Source organism: Schistocerca serialis, chromosome 2 (assembly GCF_023864345.2).
Source record: "Schistocerca serialis cubense isolate TAMUIC-IGC-003099 chromosome 2, iqSchSeri2.2, whole genome shotgun sequence".
Classification (NCBI taxonomy): domain Eukaryota; kingdom Metazoa; phylum Arthropoda; class Insecta; order Orthoptera; family Acrididae; genus Schistocerca; species Schistocerca serialis.
The window spans coordinates 227,347,074-227,373,329 of record NC_064639.1 but is presented as its reverse complement, the minus strand read 5'-3'; positions in this window follow the sequence as shown (position 1 = coordinate 227,373,329).

Here is a 26,256-nt window from a genome sequence, read left to right as displayed (position 1 = left end):
GGTAACAGCAAGTGCGAAAAAATATGGAACGTTCACTCAAAAGAATAGGAAAAACAAACTCACAACCATATTCACACTAAGTTCGCTCATATGAGGTTAGAAAAACAGCTTACAGCCAAATTCATATGGCAGAATTCAGCACATTATGAAAGAGTATCTAGCCGCGATCGGCGGGTTCAGCTCTAAATTAAGCAACTGATGCTTGCGGGAATCTAAGGAGCGATTTCTGCGCTTCCGTAAAGAAGATTTCCTCAGGCAAGAATACGTATGGATCTTCTCCTACTCTCTGCTTTCAACAGTGTCATTTTCTACTGACTATTCCACCTTTACGACACGATAACTAATTTTTCTATTACATAACAAATCGTCGTTATTTACTTGTCCCTATGCTGCGGCGTTATGCGTACGATTCAAAATCATCTGTGATACTATTGCGTCACAACCTAACCCTAACGGCCCAAGAGCGCACAACCACTGCGACGACGACGTAAAAAGTGGAAAAAAGAAAGCAGTCGATGGCAGCGGTGTTCTGCCGAAATGCATCACTCTAAATACTGATATAAGACTGAAAAAATTCCGTTATTCGTAACGGACAAAATTATGTTTACATCAATTTTTGACATACGATTGTATGATAATATGCAAGTGAGGGGAGCTCTGTGTAATTGCTGCTTTTCAAACTCTGTCAAATGACCAAGCTATTGTAGGTTATCTGACAGATAGCATCTCTATCCACCGAAACAGCAGTTCGGCTGATAGAAAAATATTCCATTCTACGTTATTGCTACGGGAAAGCATTTATGTTTTCCTCTCAAGATATTTCCATGTAACACAGCCCATTGTTTTCTGAAGACTTCACGACAGACATGTGAAACCTTCCGAGATGAACAAACCGTTAAAGAAAGCTCTATGCACGCCCACTCAACCATTTCAAATTTCAAACTTGTGTGTGTGTGTGTGTGTGTGTGTGTGTGTGTGTGTGTGTGTGTGTGAGTGAGTGAGTGAGAGAGAGAGAGAGAGAGAGAGAGAGAGAGAGAGAGCGCACGCGCTTCTTCATGCGTGCGTGCTAGTGTACCTACATTGCCAAGAATCATTGACAAATACATAACTCTGGCATGTTTACACGTGCGTTGCGCGGTCCAACTTGCTGCCAAATTTTTCCCTCGCGGTATTTCATTTATAGAGGGCACACACGTGCGAGAACCTTATTTCGTGTATCCAAAAATTACCGGCTAAAATTATTCAGTCTTTCTGCTTCGTTAGTATTGCTCCGCTACTTGTTGGAATTCCTTAGATATATTCACAGGTCTAGACCACACACCTGTTACTAGAATATGTCTTGGCTGAAAATCAAACGGGGAAATATGCTGGACGGGAAATGGAATGCGAACTCACGTAATAGGTTAATTAAAAGCGGTATCAAACTTTCCGCTCCTCTATCGCTTTTTCTTCTATGACGTGGATTAATTTCACTGGGCAAAGAAGATTATGAAAATGCTCTGCAGTGCACCCAAGTGTAAAGTCACAGACCATCTCTACAGAAACGAAAGAGCGAACGGCTGTCGCAAAACTGACATCATCATGTGGAAGAAGGTGTCTAAAAAATTGCAACTTTCGTTTAAAATGATAAAAAGCGGAACCAATCTCTTCAGACTATTAGCTAAGGCGTACAAATAATTATTCATGCTGCTTTGCAATGACAAGTACAATGACAAGTTGCCAAAATATAGTTTCTAGTTAAAATCCACAACGGAAAATCATCGATACGATTTTCTGTTGACAGTACACAAAAACTTACAATGGGTTGTCTCAAAATACGATAACGTAAACTACGGTGACTTGTGCTTCTTAAATGTAGAACTACCACAGTAACTCCACAAAGCAGAAACCAATAACAGCTGTAGCTATACTGACATCAGTAGTAACTCTGACCTGTAACAGCCTAATGCGCACACTCAGTCCCAACTAGATCAATCCTAATCAAGTATTTAAACTTGTGTAACAATCAACTAGTCCTACACCAACGTTTAAGTACGCAGATAAACATGTGTAAATCTTACTTAGTTTGTGGAGCTGGTTTATACATGATCATTGGTATGTATCTGATTCTTCTATAACCAGGATAAGTAATTAATGAATCTCCTCTCCTTCCCTCCCCCCTCTCTCTCTCTCCCTCTCTATCTATCTATCTATCTATCTCCCCTCCCTCCCTCTCCCCTCCCGCGCAACACAGAAACACACACATGAACTTATATTTATTAAAATAAGAACACATTTGCACACAGAGAAACCACACATACGTTGATCACCAAATGGAAGTGAAAGTAAACATGCGATGTGGCAAGTGTGTATGAAACAACGCCAGAAATCGGCCAGCTGGGGTATGAAGAACAACAAATACATCTCCAGGAACACACGCATGTGTTAACAGCGCCGTAAATCTTAAGTAACACCGAACGTTGCATTCACAATACGAAACTTGTGCTACAAAAGTTGCTTCTAACGAACAAAGCAAGAGAAAAAACGACAAAATGTAACGTATCAGCATATTATATCAGTCACATAATACGTTTATTGTACGTATAAAAAGAAACATGTATTTCAGGCCACTGATGATGCTTCCCAAATAAATGAAGTGAAATACGTATGGCAACAAACAAACTGCCTTCATTTAGATGCATAGACGGTACAAACCTCCACGAACTTAAAGAGTGACTAAGGGAATGACGGGAAAGAGATAAAAATGACGACTTACTTAGTTTATTTGTGATTTTCGTTGCAAATGAACAAAAGCATATTCTGAAATATTCGATGAGAATGTCGCATGGTAGGACAATGATATTAAGTGATGGAAAGTGTTAGGATTATTATTTTGGAACTGTTGTGCAGTTCTTATTTCGAAACAGATTGGCGTTCAAAACTTAAAGACGAAGGTAAATTTCGCGTGATGTGTCACTGCCAAGTAGTGTAACATAGCTTTATGAAACTTGCACCATACACTAAAAGAACTTCTTCGGTGTATCACAGAATGCAGCTGAAAAAAGTACTTAATGAGACGACCAGAAATGACACTTTTATTCAAAGCCAATAATTACACTGAAGGCAGCGCGATTTACGATTGTCCCAAAAAGCGGGATATGGTTCTTAATAGTGTGTGTGTGTTCATCACGAATGGCAAAGTATGCTCTGCAACGTGCTGTCATGCTGGCCACAAGGTTGGTAATGAGCTCCATTCCTCCACCAGCGCGGTTGGTAACTCCTGGATGGTCGTTGGTGCATATGGACACGCTGTAATACAACTCCCCAACGCACCCACCGGTGCTCGACGGGACTTAAGTCCGGGTCGGGCAGGCCAGTCCATTCGCCGAATATCCTCTCGCTCCAGGAACTGCTCCACCTGCGCTGCAGATGCGGTCGCGCATTTCTTTCTTTCTTTCGCTTACGCCATAGTCCCGCAGCGATCGCAGGGTCGGCACAGTTAGAACGGATGTGGCAAGGTTAGTTTTAGGGATGGCCTGATGGCCTTCCTGCCGCCACCCCGTACCCCCAGGGATGGAATCAGTGCACCCCAGCTGTCTGCATCTAGTGTAAATAGTGCGAACGTATTTACAAATGTCTGCGACGCTTGTAACTGAGGCTGAACGTGGGGACCAGCTCGGTATTCACCTAGCGGGATGTGGGAAACCGCCTAAAAACCACATCCAGGCTGGGCAGCACACCGGCCCTCGTCGTTAATCCGCCGGGCGGATTCGACCCGGGGCCGGCGCGCCTACCAGAGTCCAGGAAGCAGCGCGTTAGCGCTCTCGGCTACCCTGGCGGGTAGATGCGGTCGCGCATTGTCATCCATAAAAAAGAAGTGAGGGCCGAGTGCACCAGTGACAGGACGCACTGGGGGAAGGAGTACAGTGACACAGTAACGCTGACCTTTGAGTGTACCGTATTCAGGTATTTGGAGGTCCGAACGCTAATGCAACATTACGCCTCCACACCATTATTTGTTGACCGCCAAAACGATCGACACTGTTCTTGGGTGCATGTGAGGATACGCCCAGCAATGTCGAAGGTGATCGTTTTGGTGGTCCATGTGTTATGGTGTGTGGAGGCATAATGTTATAACAGCGTACTGAACTCCAAAACTTAGAACAACGTACATTCACCGATCAACTTTATTGTGCCACTGTATTCCTTTCCCACGTGCGTCTTTTCTAGGGTGCATTCGGCCCTGACTTCATTTTTGTGGACGACAATGCGCGACCGCATCTAACAGCGCAGATGGAAGAGCTCTTTTAATAGGAGGGCATTCGGCGAACGGACTGGCCTAACCCATCCCCGACGTAAACCCCATTGGGCACGTGTGGGATACTTTGGGGATGAATAACGCAGCACGTCCACATGTATCAACTATCACTCAGCTATCTGCAGTGGAGAAATGGAAGACCCCAGCACAGAACTCCTTACCAACCTTAGGCCAGCATGGGAGCACATAGCTGAGTATGCCATATTAAGAACAATGTCTGGTCATCTTTAATGCCCAGGGGACCATCATAATTCGCGTTGACTTCAGTGTAATTATTGTTTTTGAATAAAAATGTCATTTTTTTGTTCGTCTCAATGCGTAATTTTTCACTTCTCTTCTGTGTTATGCTTTAGTAGTTCTTTCTATTTAAAGTCTATGTTTCATCTTACTATACTGTTTGACAGCGACTCAAAATGCAAAATTTACGTACTTCCTACGTTTTGCAAAACAGTATTATGTTTTCCGTAGTAAACCTTTCCACGGCAAAGCAGGAAAACTCCCAGACGTAACATCGACTGGGACCGTCTGGTGTGCTTGTATTCTTTTTCTTGTGTTTACGATCGTTTACTTTGCTTCTCCTCCCTCATGGGTCTGATAATATGTTGACAAGCCTGACTTACCACCATACATATCATCACATCTTCCCACACTACAGAAGGGAATGGAAAAAAATTTAATACACGGCATGTGTTTCACAGTGTTTTACAGAGTATGAATGTAGGCGTATTATAGTGCTACTGCTAATAATAAAAAATCTGACAATTTTACGTGTTTCTGGTCAGATAAGCTTTTACGGGATAAGAGTCGTGAAACAGGAAAGTTCTTCATTGCGCAAGAAGAGTAGAACATCAGCTGGCTGGCCTTCGTATTTGCATCGAACGTTTTACAGCGATAAACGTACGCATTCGTCTAATTATCATAAGTTAACTCACGAGTTGGTGCGAGTTAACTTTACTGAGTTCTCCCCCGCGTCAGATACCTTAAAGCCCAGGAAAGCTCTCTTGACACATGTCGTTACGAGATACTACATTCTTGCACGATACAGTATGTTATCTCTATTAAGCGTCGCACAGTTTTTTCTCTCCTGATAAAAAAAATTTAGTGAAAGGTGTTACACACGAAAACAAATGTACTTTGAGGATTAGTATAGCATTAGCAATGTATAAATGCAAGTATTTCATTTTATTATTTTGTTACTTTGGAGTTGTACTTAAGAGCAATGGATATTGTTACCACAAAATCGGGAGATCAAGTCAGAAATAATATTTGCTTCATTTTTTAAATGGTTTGTGGAAGGAAGCTATTGTAGGTGCGGCTATTGACCGCTCCCCGCTGTAGACTGGTGTCTGCACTGTCGTATTGATTTCTGTTATTTTAGAGAAAGTGTATCAACGTAACAAAGGCACACGTGTTATAATACAATCTTGAGTGTGTTTACGACTCAAGCCAATTAATTTGTGTTATTTACATAGTAACCTAGTTGGTGGTGATTTAGATTGTCACTCCCTACATTCGAAAATCGGTATCCTCATCCTATTAATTTATGTGAGGCTGCTACCGACTTAAGAGCTGATTCACTTACGAACTTGTTCGCAGAACTGACCCTATAACCGCAGGGACTTAGTACACTGCTGCTGGGCGATCAGGTTGCTCTGATTCGTCTAGTAGAACATCGATGGAATTTGTGTGTTTCTACTAATACATATCGACTACTCGCTGCGACTGTAACAAAATTGTAGATTTCGGTTACAGTGAAACATACAATTATAGCGAAATTTGTCTCTGCTATTTTCTCAGTACGTACGTCAAGCAATAAAAAGAAGTATAATTGGAGATTTTTTACTACGATTCTTGGTTTCATTAGTAGAAAAATAGTCATTCTCTACTCGACAAAGTGCTTCTGACAACTGGTATCTGTAATGCTCGTTTTCGTACTTGATTCTTGTAATATCGCCTTTCATTTACCTCTAATCCGTATCTATAGCTAGCACACCGGATCACCCCTTTTTTTGTGTTAGGTCGTTCCGGACGACACATGACATCCGGCCAAGTTCGTTTGTTGTTCCTTCCACTTAGTTTTTATTACAGAGGCCAACCAGCTCTCTGACCGAACACGCTGAACTACCGTGCCGGCACCCTCAGGAGACATCATGCTATGTAACAATGGCTCTTACTCCTGGTAATGGCCAAAATTTGACGAGCTCAGACTACACAAGTTTGTTCAGGTGTGCGACATCCCGACGAAAGCACTCATTTATGATTAGATCCCGCAGAGCTCCCAAATGTGGTGATGTTGATTGGTACTTTTCCATCCACGATTCCAAACAGCTCCAGACATATTCTATGCAGTTACCATTGGGCGATTAAGAGGGCGATCGAGGTGGCGTATGGCGCCAAGAGTATTCTCACCTCAGGGTTATATGCGTGCACACTCGTAAACATGATTGTGACCATCCTGGAAGACTGCTGTAGCCATAGTATAATCTTCACGAAGCTGTATAAGAAAGAGCATCATTTAGTAACCGAGAATGTTGAAATATATATTCTAGCTTGCTTTCATGGCAAACTGAATGGCTGGGCCCAAGTCATGCTACGAAGACCCCCAAGACATCACAGAACCACGGGTTAAACACCTCACCTAGCCGTCAGTGCATTCGACGCCTTGCATCATTTGTATAGAAGCAAAATCGCGAATCGTTGGACTTCGTACAAGACTCCAGTCTATCCTGTTTCTTCGTTCTAAAGATGTGCAGTTTTATTTGGCGATGTAAGCAACGGCCTTAGGCAGTTGCCTCCAAATGTCCACTGCATACAGTTTCCTTGTCAATGTTCGCTCGGAAGTTGTTTGTAATGGACCTTTACTCACAGACTGCAAAAGTTCATGTCTGGTTTTAAACCGACTGGCACTGACTAAGAGTGAAATTCGTCACCGGTTCCTGTCAGTATGTTTTTGCAAGCACTGTTCCTACGCCCTGCTACATCGATGGGGCAGGGTACATCATCAGTCCGTGCTGGTACAACAACAAATCCCAAATCCGATAACTTCATTCACAATGTGGTCATACGCACGTCCATAAACTACAGCTCCTTCTTCCAATTTTTCATGCGTCCACGTGGACCCATATTGCTGCGGTAGTTCCACACAACCGATTGGCACAAACATAAACCACTTCACTGCCCTGACCTGCGTCAACAGTGGATGTCTTATGAATACCCGGTATCTGTTCTACGACGTCTACAGCTCTTTTCAAGGGCAATTAATATTTTGCTCCGTGAGTTTTCACAAACGCTACATCCTTGTCTCCTTCGTCTTCTCCTTGGCGTTCACTCCATCTACCAAGGGTTCAGCTTCTTTCATTAAAAAAAAAAAAAAAAATGAAACTCCGCCATCAGGCCCAGAAGATCACGCGACAGTCGACCGACCGCCGTGAAGTCTTCAGTCACTCATCATCGGATGCGGTATGGAGGGGCATGGATGGGGTCATGCACATCGCATTTCCGGCCGCTGTCGAGGTTCCAACCTTGGAGCCAGTACCAGTAATCGACCGAACCTGGGTCCTCCGCGCGTAGGTCTGTAGCATTGAACACTCGGCTACGCAGGCGGACTCGCTTACTCGGCACTTGACCAATTTTACTTTTATTATTTAACTTTGTTGTCGTACGCTCTTCCTAATCCAAGGCAAGGAAGTCGTGTGTGTCATTTATATGTGGATCGTTTAAAACTTGTTCTGAATGTCACCGATTTTCGCCATTTGTGTGTCGTATTATCTGAGGCGGAATTTGAGAAACAGCCCAGCATTTGCCTAAAGGAAGGAAAACGCAAAAAAAAAAAAACGCCGAAAAGATAGACCCAGACTGGTCGGTGTACCAACCCACTGTCGTTAATCTGCCGTGCGGATCCGATCCGGATCTGGCTCACCACCACCTTTTCTCGAAATCTAGCTCGTTGCGTTTTACGCTAAACATCAGCCTGTCTCACATTTTAAAATTTCGTTAGTACTGTTAACAAACACAAATCACTTATTTTAAAGTTTCTTTCGTACTGTACAGAAACACAAAGCATACAATTCTTTATTATGCATGTGTTACATCGTATTTAACCCTTTAATGCTTTTTTTCCATTACGAATGTTATGTACACCGGCTGATGAGCCATAGATATCAGTAAAACTAATGAATAATCCGATTTTCTTTTTCGTAAATTAGTGCAGTCTTTGTTTATTCTGTGCACATACAAAGACGCACATAACGAAGAATTTCCTTACAAACTGGAACGATAACCGACACGAATCTTACAAATCTTATCTTTTCTCCCATTTATTATGATTCCAGTAATTTGGAAATAATGCAGAAATTAACTACGTTCTGTGTGGCCATGATGATCTGCTACGAGAAAATCAGTGTACCTAAGGGCGCCGAGGCTTGCGCAAATTTCAACTACTTCAGTGAGTACTTGAAAGATGAAGAACGATCACACCACCGATACGTAATTTTGTTAGGCTTATATTTCTCAAACTAGAGACTGTAAAGAGTGTCTATATTTTGCCCATGCGTGTAGTTGCATCATTGCACTCGCTACTTTCTTCATAGTTTGTTATAAGAAAATACTCATCTAATGATTGAAGATTCGGTTTTTTTTCTCTTTTTTTCAAATGTCACGACTTTTAGGTCCCTGACCCGCGTATTTTCTTAAACCACCAACCAATTAAAAATGGCTCTGAGCACTATGGGACTCAATTTCTGAGGTCATCAGTCCCCTAGAACTTAGAAATACTTAAACCTAACTAACCTAAGGACATCACACACATCCATGCCCGAGGCAGGATTCGAACTTGCGACCGTAGCGGTCACGCGGTTCCAGACTGTAGCGCCTAGAAACTCTCGGTCACCCCGGCCGGCAAACCACCAGTTAGTAAGCATCGATTTTCTGCAGACAATCTGACAGCTCTACGCCGCCGAGCAGTTTGGAATTTAGCTCAGGACACTGGCACAAAGTCTGGTGACTACGAATTGAATGCCACCACCTCTCTTCCGCTTGCCCGCAGATAACGGCCACGCTACTTTCTTCCATAGTCAGTATTTGATCTGGTTTCCGCGGCTCCACGCGCCACTGCACAGGTGTGAGTTGCAGGCCTCTACTATGGACGTGAGTACGTTTTCCTTAAACCTACTCTAGGTTACGTTCCTTTCCGATTACGAGTTCCGAGCCAGCACTACATTTCTACGTGGGTTGAGATAGGACTGTTGATATTTTAAAAAATATCGGGCATCTGATATATCGATATTTAAAAAAAATGTTTTTATCGGCCTGCGATATACCGAAAAATGTATCGATATAACGATATATCACCGGAAAAAATACCGACGTACCGGCCTATAAAAATATCGGCTGCACATTGTAAATATACTGCCTGTTTTAGAGCTGTACATTTAAGTATTGATTTACTATTAGATATTCTGTATATCAACAAGCTAGCGGCCTGTCTATCCCGCTTGGAGCAAGAATTGAGAGGAAGCACGTTCACGCTTGGCGAAATCCACTCTGCTAACAATGGTAACAGCACGAATGCGGCACAGTAAATGGTGTCCAATATGTCCGTCGTTCCATTTCGTTATATATCGGATTTGTCCGGAACACTTCACGTCGGCTTCCTAGCTATTTTTTCCCCTCTCATTTATACGAAAGCCAGCGACCTAGCAGTTGTTGTGTCAAAATTACGTGGTTAAGTTACAAGTTGCAGTTACTGTTGCTAGCGCCGAGCTCGGTTACGTCAGCATCTCCCCTCACACGTCCCCGCACACCGCAAAGTCTAATCTCTTTATTTCTATTTTTGCTCATCATTTTAGCAACTGTTTTTGAAAAATGCCGATTTGAAGAGACAGCACAACTGGTGTGCTATTTCTTCACATCGGAAATCATGTTATTCCAATCACACCGTCACCCCTAGTGCAATCGTACTACTTCTTTGTATCAACTATACTTGATTCACATAGTCAACGAGAAAGACAGGACTGATGAAAACTCAAAAAGTAAAAGTTTTTGGAAAATATATCGGTATCTTACCGACAGCTCTAGTTTGAGGTCCTCATCTTAAAGAATATTAACTATGGTTGTGCACAACTGATTATTCAAGAACTCCTACAGTTTCCTCCATCCGTGAATGTCAACGAGCAATGGATCAGGGTTCTTTTTTTATTTCCGTCTTCACGCGATGGGTGACTGTAGGTATGGCGTTGTTGGAAGAGCGAAGCCTACTTCAATATGGACGGCATACGCACTGATAGAAAAGTTGCCTCATTATCTGCCTGCCATCGATGACTGTCACGACCGGGAACAGCGCCGGATATTTTTAGAGTTTATGACAGGAGTGGAGTAGTGAGGGTGACCTTGTTAGAGGGCGGGTGGTACGGAGTCGGTGCTGAGGCGAGCACGGCGCGCTCCGCCAGCGAGATGAGAACCTGGAAAGTGCGCCAGGGGTGGGGGTGAAACTCGACAATTACGCGAAAGTCTGCAATTAGCGAAATGGCGGAGCGAGCGGGCGAGATGGAGCGCACAAAGCTGCGAGCGCGACAATGGCGCAGCGGCACGGACAAAGCAGGCCGCGACACCGGCCTGCGTGGGCGGCGGCGGCGGCGGCGGCACGCGGGCGCGACGCGTGGCCTCTGGCCGCCGCAGACACCTCACCTCCCGCCCCACTAGCACAGCTGCGACAAGCAGCCGCGGTGATAGTGGAACACCCAGTGTCCAATGGTTCGGCAATCTCTGCTAATGGACACCCCATAGACAGATACGCTCTGCCCAACAAAGTCACGACAGAATAGTATTTTCTGTCTATTATTGTTGCCACTGTGGACACTTGACCCGCGAAACACAACATCAGTTTCGAGAACAGCGGAACTAACCCTACTTTATTCATCACGTAAGTACTGGTTACCGGTATGGCTCAACAATTCCCACACCCAAGTAGCGTTTATTCAGAGCTTCAACAGGACAGTCATGTACGCTGTATTTGGTACGCCAGCTGCTATATATTTAAATGTAAACATGAAGGCTGAAGCGCCAAATGGAAATTTGTTCCAAGGCCGGGACTTGAACCCGGGTCTCCTCCTCACTAAGCACATGCGCAAACCACTACGTCACCCTGATACAATGGCTTCGCACAACTGTTCGGACTACCCTAGCACGGCTCCCTCCACAGGATCCGCCATTCCATTCGATGCTGAGGTGTTATTCCAATAGTTGGAGAGCATCTACATTGCTGTTGGAGGTCAGTAGGAATACCGAGTCAGCTCAGGCGTGAATGAGAATTTGGATTCAGAAGGGAGGCGTGATAGGGTAGTCCGTGCAGTTTCACAAAGCTTTTGTGCGACGGTGGCGCAGTGCTCAGTACGTCTGCCTAGTGATCAAGAGACCCGGGTTCGAATCCTGGCTTCAATTCCGTCTCCGGCCATCCTGATTTAGGTTTTCCGTGATTTCCCTAAATCGCTTCAGGCAAATGCCGGGATGGTTCCTTTGAAAGGGCACGGCTGATTTCCTTCCCCATCCTTCCCTCACCCGAGCTTGCGCTCTGTCTCTAATGACCTCGTTGTCGACGGAACGTTAAACACTAATTTCCTCCTCCTCCTCGAATCCCGGCCTTGATGCAATTCTCATTTGTCTCTTCTGTCTGCACATACAGGATGTTACAAAAAGGTAAGGCCAAACTTTCAGGAAACATTCCTCACACACAAAGAAAGAAAATATGTTACGTGGACATGTGGCCGGAAACGCTTACTTTCCATGTTAGAGCTCATTTCGTTACTTCTCTTCAAATCACATTAATCATGGAATGGAAACACACAGCAACAGAACGTACCAGCGTGACTTCAAACACTTTGTTACAGGAAATGTTCAAAATGTCCTCCGTTAGCGAGGATACATGCATCCACCCTCCGTCGCATGGAATCCCTGATGCGCTGATGCAACCCTGGAGAATGGCGTATTGTATCACAGCCGTCCACAATACGAGCACGAAGAGTCTCTACATTTGGTACCGGGGTTGAGGTCAGGAGAGCGTGGAGGCCATGGAATTGGTCCGCCTCTACCAATCCATCGGTTACCGAAACTGTAGTTGAGAAGCGTACGAACACTTCGACTGAAATGTGCAGGAGCTCCATCGTGCATGAACCACATGTTGTGTCGTACTTGTAAAGGCACATGTTCTAGCAGCACAGGTAGAGTATCCCGTATGAAATCATGATAACGTGCGCCATTGAGCTTAGGTGGAAGAACATGGGGCCCAATCAATACATCACCAACAATGCCTGCCCAAACGTTCACAAAAAATCTGTATTGATGACGTGACTGCACAATTGCGTGCGGATTCTCGTCAGCCCACACATGTTGATTGTGAAAATTTACCATTTGATCACGTTGGAATGAAGCCTCATCCGTAAAGAGAACATTTGCACTGAAATGAGGATTAACACATTGTTGGATGAACCATTCCCAGAAGTGTACCCGTGGAGGCCAATCAGCTGCTGATAGTGCCTGCACACGCTGTACATGGTACGGAAACAACTGATTCTCCCGTAGCACTCTCCATACAGTGGCAACGTTACCTTGTACAGCAGCAACTTCTCTGACGCTGACATTAGGGTTATCGTCAACTGCACGAAGAATTGCCTCGTCCATTGCAAGTGTCCTCGTCGTTCTAGGTCTTCCCCAGTCGCGAGTCACAGGCTGGAATGTTCCGTGCTCCCTAAGAAGCCGATCAATTGCTTCGAACGTCTTCCTGTCGGGACACCTTCGTTCTGGAAATCTGTCTCGATACAAACGTACCGTGCCACGGCTATTGCCCCGTGCTAATCCATACATCAAATGGGCATCTGCCATCTCCGCATTTGTAAACATTGCTCTGACTGCAAAACCACGTTCGTGATGAACACTAACCTGTTGCTGCTACGTACTGATGTGCTTGATGCTAGTACTGTAAAGCAATGAGTCGCGTATCAACACAAGCACCGAAGTCATTACCTTCCTTCAATTGGGCCAACTGGCGGTGAATCGAGGAAGTACAGTACATACTGACGAAACTAAAATGAGCTCTAACATGGAAATTAAGCATTTCCGGACACACGTCCACATAACATCTTTTCTTTATTTGTGTGTCAGGAATGTTTCCTGAAAGTTTGGCCGTACCTTTTTGAAACACCCTGTATACATCATAGATGTTCGAGACTTGAAAAGGTCTGTGGAACCATACAGCTTCGTTTGATATGTTAACTGATAGACGTAGTAAAATTACGAGGGTATGAGTCAGCATCTGAAAAAATCGTCGCCGAAATCAGCTGATCGTATGAAATAAATGACTTGTAACTACACAGCCAAGGTAAAAAATCTAATCGACTTAATAAATTTTTGACTGTGGCACCTGATACGAAAAACGTATCTGGCACAATCCCTGGCTACGTGTGTTCAGTGGCTGCCACTGCTAAGCAGCTTAACTCCACCTCACGTAATAAACCTGCAACACCTAGCTGGACTATGGACAAAACTACGAAAGAATTAGTCTTTCCTCGTACATCGTCATCATTCATAAATGTTCCAATTCGACTGAAATCTCCTGCCCCAGCCAGGAAAACCGACACGAGCAATTAATAAGCGCTTTCAATCCTGTGCGTGGCTGGAAAAAGGTGGTGGTCATCTTCACCCCAGCAAGGCTTTTTGAGAGTCTAAAACCCAACAATGAAACTCCCGGACTTAATCTTCCTTGTGTCATCTGGCACAAACAAACAAATCACTTGTGAGGCAGAGAGAACAGCAGGCGAGACTCTCCAAGCTGTGGCAGTAAAAAAGTGACATCACGTATCGTTCAGGTCCGCCTCTTACATGCTTTCTCCCAATCTCAAGAGAAATACATTCATGGAGGACGTCCTTAAAAACTAACACTACTTAAAAGATGCAACAAATCCACAATTTTGAAGTTACGGCAATGTAATTTTGTTCCATGCTTTACATGAAATTAACACATTTATTGTTAATTTCCCAGGATTATACATAATTAATTCTTTTATGGAATTTAAAGTTTTATTTTAAAAAATAATACAAGTACTTTTCCTCAGACACTATTCGTGAGGTTTCTACAAAATTTTCTCTTTTTAATCTCTTTGCTTATAGTAAGCTTCTCTCGTGGTTTTTTTAATACATCGAACAGACGAATTTTAATAATTTTAGTTATAATTTTATAAGTATAATATGACATTCATGCAATATTCCAAGCACTCTGCCCCATACCTCAGCTTACAGTCAGAATTTGAAAATTTACTCTTCAGACAACATTTACTGGCTTATAGAAATAAATGTGCAAAATTTCATAATTGTAGACATCACAAGATTCTGAGAAAAAGGTACACAAACTTTAAAAACTATAATTTTCAGGAAATGAAATTTTAAGTTCAACTTAATGTTTTTCTTCCCTTGAGCCACCTCTTCAGAAGGTCCTAGATTCGTACTCAGGGTCCTCTTTCCTTCCAGCGCTTCTCTGCCGGTTCCTTGTTTTCAGCCTCCTTTCCGTAACCAGGTCTTCAATTGACTTTCGGCTTCAGAGAGGCACTGTAAATATATTTTTCTCAAGATGTCCCGAGGAGGAGGAAGAGGTTAGTGTTTAACGTCCCGTCGACAACGAGGTCATTACAGACGGAGCAAAAGCTCGGATAAGGGAAGGATAATGAAGGAAATCGGCCGTGCCCTTTCAAAGGAACCATCCCGGCATTTGACTGAAGCGATATGGGGAAATCACGGAAAACCTAAATCAGGAAGGCCGGACGCGGGTTTGAACCGTAGTCCTTCCGAATGCGAGTCCAGTGTACAAGATATCCCGAGTGAAACTTCCTATCTTAAAGTCATTCTCTCTAATACCTTCATCGGTCCTATGTTCCCATCGTTAAATAAAGTAACTGCATCGTAAGTTGCAATTCTGACGACCTTAGTAGACGAAAATGTGGTTTTACGGGATCGTTTACATTTGAATGAATTTAGACACACATTTTAATCCCGGGTATTGTTTTTAATATACGGAACAGAGTCACAGATGATCACATACCACAGCCTTCTGGATGTATTCGTGCAAATTTGCTGGAAAGTAATCCATGAAATCGTTGTTTATCGAACAAGTATTGAAGTGTTGCTTCGAAAAGTGAGCGTGGGACGAAGGTCGCGTCAAACATTTAATTATTTTTCAGGCACTTCAGGTGCGATTTCATCACTAAAGCTTTGGGAATTTACTATCCATGAGTTCTACTAACAAATAAAAAATAAATTGAAAATTTGACATTTTCGTCCAATTTCATGAACGTCCCCCACTTAAACTGGCTCTAAAGCAATTCAGCAGCTGGAAAACCTGGGCACTGTTGTTTGATTTTTTTCCTTTCTGTTATCTTCTTTTTACAATATATTTTTGTAATTGTGAATGTAGTTGTACTTTTACTTTGATTGGCATCTGATGCTCTTGGGCAATTACTTCTTTAAAACGAGGTATGTTTCCTCTCCATCGGGGAATACGGTGCGAGTGGCATATTAAATGTGTTCGTCGCCAACGATTCGAGCCAAAAAACCGGCCTTCCGTGGCTAGTGCGCTACCGATTGTGTTCAGGGGGTGAATACATTTATCTGAGGTCAGAAAGTCCAATTTTCAAAATTTGTATCAAATAATTCTTTTTTCCTGTAGCTTTACGTGCGTTAAGATTTCGATACGAAATCTTTGTTGGTTACCATGTTACGGATAAACATGTACCACGGTGCATATAAAATATTTGAATATTCCACGCCCACTTCATTCATTAGGTCCTAACTGTTAGTTTCTGTCCGTTTTACTTTGGTATGTATTTCTCATACTTCTCTGTCACAGAATGGCACTACAAATATCTCATACTTATTAGACGCAGTTCAGTCAGTCAATTGTTGGCCTAAGAACTGTTCGATACGTGAACTGTGCTGTGTTATTGAATGTGCAGTCAAATTTATGTATATGTTTAAGTAAGATTTCTGAACTGATTCTTTCTGATTTAGATATGGGAAAATCTCAGATCATCTTATGAATCTAAAAATGCCATGCTTTCATGGAAGCAGACACAGTAATTTGCAGGGAAATGCTAATAATATTAACTAAGCATCTACTCCTTTGAGAAAGAAAGTGAAAACCTTTCACGCCCTGTGGAATCTACATCAAACAGTGGAAATATGATTTATAATCTAGATGTAATTCCAAAGAAATGTGAGGGTGGTTTCAATCAAAATACTAGTGAATAACTCCATTTCAAAATTTGGAAAGTACGTGAAAAGACTCGCTTTTTTGTTGGAAAAAGAATATTGCGAATAAGGACTTGCGACGCTGTGACTACTTTTAGAGGGGGAGGATGGTAGATTACATTATTTTGGCGGGGGGGGGGGGGGGGTGCAAAAATGGAATAAAATAGTTGAAGAATGGAGACACGTGCAGACTAAACTATTCGAAAATAAGAGCAGAATTATCCACCACGGAGTCAAGGCAAACAGGAAAAAAGACTGAAAGAACAAGACGAAGCAAGGAAGGAAGGAGAGCAAGGCGTATCTATTCATCTGGGCAGCTGTAGTTCACAGAAGCCATCCTAAGATACAGTAAGGTATTTTTGAAATTTCAAATCTGATTTTCTTAGTTCGTATATTTACAACATGGTTTCCATGGGAACTTGTTGACTAATGCACGACTAATCTTATAATCTTCAGCGGTTACTCTGCGTATGACGATCTACCAACAAACACTAGAATTTCTGCTGAGGACTAAAAAATTTTCAAATTGAGAATTTTTAAATATGACACCAAAAATAGATAAGGAACCCAATTTATTACAAAACAATTTGAACAACAACTGGCTTGGTGACCTACAGTATGTTCTTTGTATTATAGCTGCAACACACAATGACAATAAATGCAAATATTTATTACATGTGGAGTTATTAAAAAAGCCATGAAATCTACACTATCAGCAAGGGTAAATTTTAACAGTTATTTAACACATTCACGAACTAACTATTCATTGAAGTAGGAGTCTCATTGCCAAAAAGCATATTTCTTCACATAAATTTCGTGTAATAATCTTTTACAGTTTTTGAGGAATAAAAATTAGAATGTAACCTAACTTTATTGTGCAATAACTGTATCCACCCCCTTAAGCGTCGACGCTTCACGGACAAACTGAAAAGCTGCAACTTCTTTCTTGTTCCTCTCAACAACTTCCATGCTCCACAAGAGCTCTTGGACGAGGCTGCTGCCGGACTTGCACCCCAGGGAGAAATGCTTTAGCGGAGAGTTGGACTTGGCCACAGCCTCCTCAGTACCGCAGCGATGTAGGAGAAGCAGTGTGGGGTTTTGAAACGTATTAAAGAGGAGCACGCATTTCCACTTATTGTGCTATCACTTAAGAGTAGGCGAATGTTTTTCTTATTTTTTGCACTTTACTACCGCACAAAAATAAGCTAGTAAATACAAAAATTACTTCAACGGCTACATTTACCAAATTCTAAAATTTTAGAAAGTAATTTATATTTCCTTGTTCCTATGACTTTATTTAGATTTACTATGGAATTTTTCTTTTCCAGAAGTAAAAATTTAATAATATGTGCTGTAAAAACTTTCGATCCCGCTAATAAGCTTTTATTAGAAGACTGACGCTTACGTTTCTTTATTATAGAAATAGATTAGAATTTACCTAATATGAAAGAATAATTTAGAAATTATATTAATTTAACTCTACCGATAAAATTGCGTTCAGAATGGTTTCTGAGTATTTTGGTACAAGGAATGCACGGTCTCCAGCAGCTCGTTATATAATTAATGACAAAATTATAATTTATTCGGTTTGTTGCACCAGTTACCTTTCTTTGTGTGTAAACGCTTTCGCAACACTGAAAAAGGTTGTAAATTGCAATAACCGGAACGTACAACACAAAACATATTGCAATGCAAAAATCTTCAGAGGAAACACTTACGCTTTATCGCAACGTCGCCCTCCATGATCACATCAGAATGTGCAGTGACTCACCACTGTGTGTGTGTGTGTGTGTGTGTGTGTGTGTGTGTGTGTGTGTGTGAAATCTTATGGGATTTAATTGCTAAGGTCATCAGTCCCTAAGCTTACACACTACTTAACCTAAATTATCCGAAGGACAAACACACACACCCATGCCCGAGGGAAAACTCGAACCTCCGCCGGGACTAGCCGCACAGTTCATGACTGCAGCGCCACAGACCGCGCGGCTAGTCCCGCGCGGCTGTCTGTCTTCGTACTCAAGACTACCAGATTACGATGGACTATTTCTGCGGCTGTGACAATCCTAATAAGAGGGCCCATGTGAGTACCGACCGGGGTCTCGTAAATTAGGTACTTCACATGCCCCCAGAACGGCAATGCATTGGTATACTGTCTGGTAATCGAGATGGCCATGGAACAGGACCACCGCGACCAATATATTGTCCTCAAACAAAATCCAATTACCCTGTAACGAGCCACTTGAGATCTCGTGGCCCTTTTACCAAAATACGGGAGAAGCCCGATTAATGCGTCTGTCGGGGGACATGCTTTACCCCCGCGTTATAGAATACTGACAGTATATCGGCAGTGAGTAGTGAAATGACAAATTGCGCATGGATAGACTGGAAAAGCACATGACGTAATATACTGTATTAAATATTGAACAATATTTAAATTTAAAGAAAGTTAGTTGTAAATGATTTACAAATTTATCAAATACATCCACTTCACTCAAACAGCGACCAAACAGTTAACATGAAAGTGGCTCCGTATAAAATATTGTACTGCACGACGGTACATAAAACATACTACAATCTACTAGACTATTTACAACGCTGTCTGAAACTACTGCAGATTCATTTTTTCACTGCTTTAAACAAGTCAGTCGGTTTTTGGCTAGTCTTAAATATTTTTGTTCATCAGGTGCTACAACTGGATGTGTAACTGTATCTTCAGGCATCTGTCCTGCCTCAGTCTTTATCTACACTACTAAACGGCTAAAATCATGGGATCTCAGCTGCATGTTGCCCGTCTAACGGCTTCCAAGGGAACGAAAATTCGAGTTTAGTATTTTATATAATTCATGACGTACTTAAAAAAATTTAAAATGCTACCATAAGTAGTCATTAGAGGATAATCTTACGTTAAAGGTTGAACACAATAAAACAACTATTAAGGGTTACAAACTACGTGCACGTCTTTAAGAGGCGCAAATTACCCAGACTATATAGTAATTTATGACATTTTCTAAGCTATTTATGGCTAAAATGCCCAAAGATAATGAAAGGAAAACAGTTTATCGCTTACTAAATGTTCGTAAGTCATGTGGTGAAAGTTCAGAGTCAAGCATATAAAGTTTCATTATTTCTTTACTACTAGTTCTATTCACTACCCATTCTGCGGTTAGTATCTAATATATCTCTGAAGATAACTATAAAATTTTATCACTGTCAACACACAGTTTACGAGAAAAAATGTCTTTTAAGGAGAAAGTAAATTCTTCTCCATATCGGCCGTATAAATGTTATATAATTAAAAATCAACTCATTTGGGAAGTGATCACACGTTTGAGGCTGTTTTATACTTGGAAATCGATTCTTCAAAGAATATTTGTGTGTGTGTGTGTGTGAAGGAGGGAGAGTTACTCATGTAATGATAATAAGGCAAACACAAGATTGATTTTAGTTGGCCCAATCCCTTTACATTATTGTTTTCACGGTTTGGAGGTTGCAGGAGCTATATGCAAACTGTAATGAGGTATATCAGACCGCTATAAATAGGGCTTTGACTATACCCGGAAAATATCACTTAACAGCCTCTAAAATTTTGTTGCTGGTGTTTAGGTTCACCCTGTATAAAAGCGAGAAAAGTTTGAAAGTTGGACCTGACTGACTTATATTTAAAACGGCATATGAGTTATTTGGAGGTACAACATAATACCTGTTAATTGACGTTACCATGTATGGAATTAATCTACTGAAATAATTCTTGAACTTTTCCGTACATATATCCTACCCAGAGTACGTGTTAAATAGTGAAACAAAGCATGGAGTTGTTATATAGTATTCTTAGTAGTACTAATTACGGCTCTGTATCTAGTCGGTGCCTATCATTTTGGACTACGAGTGCACTTGCCACCAGTGAACTGAATTTTCTTACTGTTTGGTAGAAGTCTCTGCGATGTCTGCGGTGAGATTTCTAAACCGCATGGCAGGAAATCAATGGTTTTAGTTCATTAGTATTCGGGAAATGATCCACAGATGTACTCACTACTGACCTGCTATCAGCAACAGGCGAAGGTTACTGAACTCTGTCTTTACGATTTGTGAAATCGGCGTAGGACTATCCTGATGGAGCTTCTCTGTGATTTGCGGTTGTCACCTGAGGCGATTGTCTGAATTGTTTCGACGAGATCATAAGCGTTTTCCTCCCCTTTCTTTACACTAGCCAATGCTCCGCATCCATGGACCTCGATGTAAACTTGTGGCCTGTCAGAAGATAGGGGTCGGTTATCCACTCCAGTAAGACGATGGGTGTGAGGTGTGGGAAAGTTTCAGTCGACACGAGATTCTGCCCTCGAGCTACGGCGTACCGTTGAAACTCCCGTACAAAATTAGTGGCCAATATGCATAACTTCGAGAGATAATAATTAATAAGTAACTTATTAAAAAATCAAGCTGACCATACTGAAATCCTTATCATGCCTGCGTTTCATATTCGCAGTGACAGGGAGGACGGCTAATCTCTCACGGAAATGCGTCCTGCGCCGGGAAGTGAGAAATTGCTCGTCATTAATAAATGGTCTAGCTCGGTGTTCGTTGATTTTAATTCGCAACTCGTTAGCGACCGAAAAACTTTCAGTGAAACAAATGTAAAAGACTGCCTAGGGTAACGTCTGATGCAAAAATAAACCAGTATCGAGAAAAGTCAGTGATATTAGGTGCTACCTGAGGTGCACGATGCTGTGAACAGACACCGTGATCGTAACGTTGAACTAAGGCTTTTTACCGGCTCTTACGCGGCATTGATTTTACCACTTTACCAGACATAAGTGTTTCCTTTTATCACACAACTGGATAATTACAATGCTTGACAAAAAGGTGAAAAGTAAAGCACACAGGAAGGGTAGGGGAAACGAAATGGAACTTCATGGGTTGAGAAGGAATGTGACGTTCTTTCAGTGACCGCAAAATCGAATCAAATTCACAAAGAACTTCGCAGTGGTAGCCCGCCTGTCAGTATGACGTTTCACCCCCTCTGGCCTGGATACATGCAGTGATTCGGTTGGAAATAGTATCATAGCCGTTGTATTCTCCAATGAGGTAAGCTGGTCCACAACTGTTGTAACTCGTCCTTGATATCCTGGATTCTTGCACAGGGAGTGAGTTGACATCCTACCTGGTCCCACATATGTTCTACTGGGGAAAGATCTGGGGATCATACTGGGCATGGGAGTACCTTCAACACCACGCAGACAGCTCACAGAAACACGTGCCATGTGTATAAAAGCATTGTACTGTCGAAAAATGGCGCTACGAAACTTTCGCATGACAGGCAACACACGAGCACGGAGGATGTCCGTGCGGTACCGTTGCACCGTCAGAGTTCCCTCCATCCGTGACCTGATTTTACAACTGATGGTTCCCCACACATGACGCCTACAGTAACACCGCTAAGCCTCTCAAAAGCAATGGACGACTGGGACATTCTAATGGTCACGGCGCCACTCAAAATACAGCCGTTTGTGTTGTGGTGTTGACGACAGCCTACGCACGGGACAGGAGTTTCCTAGTCTGGCAGCAGCAAATCTCCGACTAACGGCGCGCAATGCTGCAAGGAGCCCATTACTCGTTCTAGGACGGCAATCGCAGATGTGAATGGGTTACGATGTGCCTGGTGCAGAATACAACGATTATCCATTGTGGTGGTCAGACGTGGTCGATCGGATCCTTGACGACAAGTGTGCCTGCTCTCACTTTCGGTGCAGGCCAACATGGACGCCACTGTCACACTCCAACGCAGCACAAATCAGGACATTGCGCGATTCGACCAGTTGGCCAAAGGGACACTCACAGTCAGGCCCTTTCAAACTGTCAGGTGCTCATAACGCTCAACCACACGATTATGCATCATCTCGGTGTCATTCACGAAGATCACTCAACATCTGACGTTGTTCACGTCCTTATATATCGTAGCAGGCTTGATAACGACCGAGCGGACAAACAATACTAATCCAGTTACAGCCGTTCTACTTGTATCACAGAACTGCAAGTCTAACATTTAGACAGCTGCCAATCGTGTGTTTGTGTACGAAGTTACATTGATATCAGAATATCAGACAATGCCCTCTGGGTGTTTAACGTTTTTCTTTTTGTCAGGCAGTGTAAATAAGATAGCATCCGTTTTTCTTGAAAATTTTGAATACTGCTGTTGTGACGGTAGTAGCGATTCCAATGAACACACTTCCACTGTTGAAAATAGTTATGTTTTAAACATGCTTTAAGCCTGACCTACACAGAAGATTTCCAATGGGGAGAACGAGAAATCCTTGGGGAAGGATGAAGAGTTAGTTGTGCTACCAGCTGACAAAGGGAATGCCACAGTTATCCTCAATGCTACCGATTATCATAAGAAAGTGGCCCTACTATTGGAAGATACCACGATCCCACAGCAGCACTTAGCAGGAAGGGAGGGGAGCTACTGAAGAATTCTGCCTCCCAGAAAAACTAGTCAAGAATTTACGACCAAGAGCACCAAGGCCACCAAGGTTATACGGTCTACCCAAGGTCCACGAGGATGGCGTCCCGTTGAGACCTATTGTTAGTGCTATTGGGTCTCCTACATATCTGTTGGCAAAATACTTAACCAAAGTATTATCACCTGTAGTCGGCCACTGTAGCCTTCATATTAATAACTCAAAAACGTTTGTTGACATCATAAAGCAAATGAGGATAGGTCCGAATGACATCATGATCAGCCTAGATGTGGTCTCTTTGTTTACAGAGGTACCGGTGGAAGATAAGTTAAAACTGTTGGCTGCTCATTTCTCTCCTGAAATAGCGAAGTTATTTCGACACACTTTGACGACCACTTATTTTTTGTATGGTGGAAAATATTATGAAATGACTGACGGAACAGCCATGGGTTCGCCGCTGTCACTTCTTCTTGGAGGATTTCGACGAAAGAGCGCTGAACAGTGCTCCCTTACGTCCATCCTGCTCCTTCAGGTATGTTGACGATACATTTTTAATCCGGCCACATGGCAATGAGGCACTGCAGCAGTTTTTGATCATTTGAATGCTATACACCAGAACATAAGATTTACAGTGGAGGTGGAGAAGGATGGGAAGTTACCTTTCTTAGATGTGCTGGTGGAGCGAAAATCAGATGGACGTCTCGGACGTTCTGTGTACAGAAAACCGACGCATTCAGATTTATATCTAAACGCACGTAGTTTTCACCACCCAGCTCAGAAGAGAGCTTTGCTGAATACCTTGGTGCACAGAGCAAGGATTATTTCGGACAAGGATCATCTCGCCTCCGAGATTAACCATCTGACGACGGTATTCAGAAAAAATGGATACTCTGATCGTGATATCAGATCTACTCTGGCGAAGAAACCTAGGAAGGACGCTGTTCGAACAGATCAAGAGGACCAACGCATCGCGCGGCTACCATTCTGCGGTGCAACGGCCAGCTAGATCGGCAGAGTCCTGAGCCGGCAGGGAATCAGACCAGTCTTCCGGCCACCCAGGAAGATTAAGGAAATGTTGCAACCCGTGAAAGATAGTCTCCGCCTGAGAGTACCGGTAATTTACAGCAGTCCTTGCGAGTGTGGCAAAAATTACGTGGGCCAGTCTATAACAACTGTTGCCGATCGTTGTGCTGAACATCAGCGTCACCTGAAATACAGGTATCTTGAAAAATCAGCGGTGGCTGAGCACAGTTTGTTAAATAAACATAAGATTTTATTTAATGAAACAAGAATACTGGCTCACGCTTCAAAGTATTGGGACTCAGTCATCAGGGAAGCAGTTGAAATTAGACTTTGTGAAAATAATTTCAACAGAGACTCCGGATATGCACTCAGCAATGCATGGAAGCGCGCAGTTGATAAAGAAAGAGCACAGAGGGCGACTTCATACATTCCTCGCAGTTCTCCGCCTGTTACGATGGATGGCGCTGCAAGCAACGCTGGATAAAGCGCGCAAACAAAATCTCTGGACATAGAGGCCGCCGCCTCCGTACGCGCCGTTTTCACCGTGACGTCATCCAGCCAATGAGATGCCGTCCATTGCTTATAAAAGCGGAAGCCTCACCGGCCCACGACATCCTTTGTTATGCCCATCCGGCTTGGATCTCCGCCCCCCCCTACCTTTTATAAATCCCTCCAAATCCTTGAACGTCATGCTCTCCGCCTCGCCTCCGTCTCCCCTCCCCCACGCGGATCCTGTACGATCTCATCCCCTTCCCCCACCTCCTCCTTTTCCTTGAAAGGATACGGATCCTGTACACCTCCCGCAAACTCGATCCTCCTCACCCGCTCGTCTCCCCGATCCTCTCCCACCCCCGCCCGCTGCCGCGCCTGTATTCCCACGTCCCACCCGGTCTCCATCTATCCACCCTCCTTACCCTCTCCCAAGGTTTCTTCCGCCAGCTCCCCCTCCCTGATGATGCCCTCCTCCCCTCCATCTACCCCTCCTACCAACTTTGCTCCTCCCGCCCTCCTCCTGTGTTTGCTCCTCTGGGCACCCTCCCTCCCTTCTCTCCCTTTTCCATCCCTCCTCCTTTTCTCCCCCCTCCTCCCCCGGGCCTCCCCTCCCCTGTCCCTCTCCTCCTGCCCCCGTCTCCTCAGCCATTGGCATCCTTTTTCTCCCCTCTCCCCCACCTCACCCCTGTTCCCCTCTTGGCAGGTCCCCGGACTCGCACACGCTACGTGGACATTCGCGCGCCGGAGATCACCGCCATCAGTGTTTCGTGTGTGCCGTCGTGTTCAGTGTTCACCGTCACACTCCCTCGTTCACCAGTGCCATCGTCATCGTCAGTGTTCGTGCGTCGTCTCTTCAGTTAGCAGTGTGGATTATCGACGAGTGTGAACGGCTCCGTGTTTGTCTCTATGTGTCTCCTGTTTTAGTGCCCACCGTTCTGTAACTTGTGTCTTCTCACTGTTTTTGCTGCCTGTATATTCTATGGCTGAAGAGCAGCGTAGTGTGCTGCTGACAGCCTGCCTGTTGTACAGGGTTTAAAATAACAATAAAGTAAAAAAAAAAAAAAAAAAAAAACGGCCCACGACAGTCAGTTTTACCCCTGATGAAGATGACAGAGGTAGGCATCGAAAGCTCGGGATTTCATCCAAATCTGACGCGGAAAGTAAACCGAGAGCTATTTATGCAAGGACTCCGTCGCGAAAGACTTCGTAGTCAAATCTTTAGAAGACCTGAGGTAAGCAAGCAGTGCTCTCTTCCAACCACCGAGTGGAAACTGTTAGGATTAATTCTCGCAATTTATCCAACACAGCCCTCAAATGTCAACTTCACGCAAGGAACAACTTACGATGATAGCGCATTCAGATGCAGTAGTGATCGCAGCAAGATTCCAATCATTTTTAAACGACTTAGAATCGCTCGAATTAACATTCCTTCGTCCTTTTTTACGAAATTTGTCTCATATTATCTCGTAATGAGAATGATGTACGTTCCGAAAGCCGGTTATTATACGAACACAACACAAAGCCATGATGCAGCTGAACTGCCTTCCAAAGGGATACTGCTCCCATCTACATATGACTTGTAATTTTATACTTTTAACACTTAGGACATTACACATATTGGAAGGAATCGTACAGACTGCGACAACCAGGTAAATTACTTTGGACTGTAGCACTAGTTACCCTGCTGGTAACTGCATCAGA